Here is a 2,062-nt window from a genome sequence, read left to right as displayed (position 1 = left end):
CTACTTTGTAGAGTCAGTTTTGAATCCCACAAACTGTTGGACTGTCATCCATTTGTTTTTTAAATAGTGTTTTTGTTTCACAGTATGGCTATTAGTTGGGGTTTTTTCCTTATTTGAGCAGTTGTGGGATTTTTTTTTTTTCCGCGGGTGGGGGTGGGGTGGGAGAGCAATGATATGGATAAATCCGTTACACTAATGTAAAATACTGATGGGAACAATACTTGATTGTTTGAAAACAGTGGATCATCAGCGTGAATAGAATCAGCTACATGATAAAATTAGTCCTAATACATTTCAAACTCAGACTGAGTTTCATAGGGGTGAGCAGTTATTGATATGAAGGTGCTTTTTGTGATAACTGATGGCTTTGATTACAACTTAGCTGAGTGGCTGGATGGGCTATTTGAGTAATTATGCAAGGTAGCCTTTACATCAAACGAAATTTCTTTTATATGATCTCTACGCAAAATAGAAATTTACTGTATCTCTCAAAAGACACAGTGGCCTAGTGGTTTGTGAGGACACTGTCTGTGTTAATTTGTCTGTGTTCATCTATTAAGCAAGAGATTGAAATTGTAGAGTTAAGGTATTTTTAAAAGTTGCATGATGACACCTTGACAGCATATTAAAAACAGTGAAACAAGTAACCCACTGTGCAGGCTGTTACCTTAGTTTAAGGTAACCCTCTTCCCCTTCTGCTGGGGAGGTGGAAGCTGTTGAGCCTTCTGGTTTCTTAGTAAGGCCTTATGCTAGTGCAAGTGGCTAAATTAAAGTTGTGTGAGGAAAGCAGTGCATGGAAGCTAGCTATCCACTAAAATTGCCTTAGTTGAAAAGGGCAGCATGGGCAGCAAGGCCAGCAGGCTTGTTCTGGTTTGTTTCATCAGGCAGGAGTTTATTACCATTCTACCTGAAGTGCCTTTCAGAGCTGCATTGAATTTGCTTTCCCTGTCGGATTAAAAAATCGCGTCCATCTGAAACCACTTCTGATTTGTCAATGAGACAAAGTCCTCTTCTAGACACTCTAGAACGAAGAACTGCTGTTAAGCTGCCAGCTAATTGGGTTTCTTCACTTCGTTTGCTGTGTCCAATTATCTGGACCAGAAGCTCCCCTTGAAGCCATTAGCAGCTGCATGTGTGCTTTAATGGCAGAATTGGTCCCTAGGAGTGGGTACCGGTGGTGTCTTACCAACATCTTTCCCCATGTTTCTGGGGAAGTTCTGTGACTAAAATGGTGTTAAGGAATTATTGCCATTTTCATACAGCAGGTGCAGATGGTGAACGCTGCATTAAATTGCTGTAAGCAAGGATGCAGGGCCAATGGAATTGCATTATTGGCCTTACTAGTGAAATTATGCTAAAGCCTGGAATGTAATTAATGCAGCTTTGTGAAAGGTTAAGTGGGAGATTACATTACCTTTTCCTGAGAGTGCTTTGCGAAATCAAATATTTGAACACTTTGTTTGAACTGAATGAAGGTGCTTCTTTAATGTTAAGCAGAATTTTGTTACTTTGCCTATTGTCCTTTTTGTCTTTTGAGGCTTTGGGTTTTTTTTTGGAACTCCTGTCACCAGCATACCATAATACATGTTTTAATGTCATAGCTTTATATTCTAGTCATAAATACTTGTGCCCTTTCTAGATCTAAAATTTCTAGTTGTGGTAAGAGAGAAATCTATTAATTTGGTAGTGAGATACCTATTCTACATCGCCTGCTTCCTCTCCTGTCCCTATTTACAGCTTCATCCTGCTGAACAGGGATCACTTCTAAGTGTTGGTATTTGTATAGAGCAATTGACAGCAATTAAATATTTGTCTAAAACTTTGTGCAGAGTTAGACAAATTCTACAATTCGTATGTTATAGCAAGGTGGAATGCATGTTCAGGTTTGCAGCTATTCTGCACCAAACTGAAAAGTCAGGGGAAAAATCAAGAGAAACAAGAGAAGGATCCTGAATGAATCTGAACTCTGTTATGAACTCAGTTAATGTGATGTGTCTTAAAAGATTGACCTGTATAAGCAGCAATCAGTTACATGGCCAACATAAAGTTGCCTCTTATGACC

The sequence above is a fragment of the Mycteria americana genome, chromosome 13 (assembly GCF_035582795.1).
Source record: "Mycteria americana isolate JAX WOST 10 ecotype Jacksonville Zoo and Gardens chromosome 13, USCA_MyAme_1.0, whole genome shotgun sequence".
In the NCBI taxonomy this organism is placed as follows: Eukaryota; Metazoa; Chordata; class Aves; order Ciconiiformes; family Ciconiidae; genus Mycteria; species Mycteria americana.
This window is presented reverse-complemented; position numbering follows the sequence as displayed.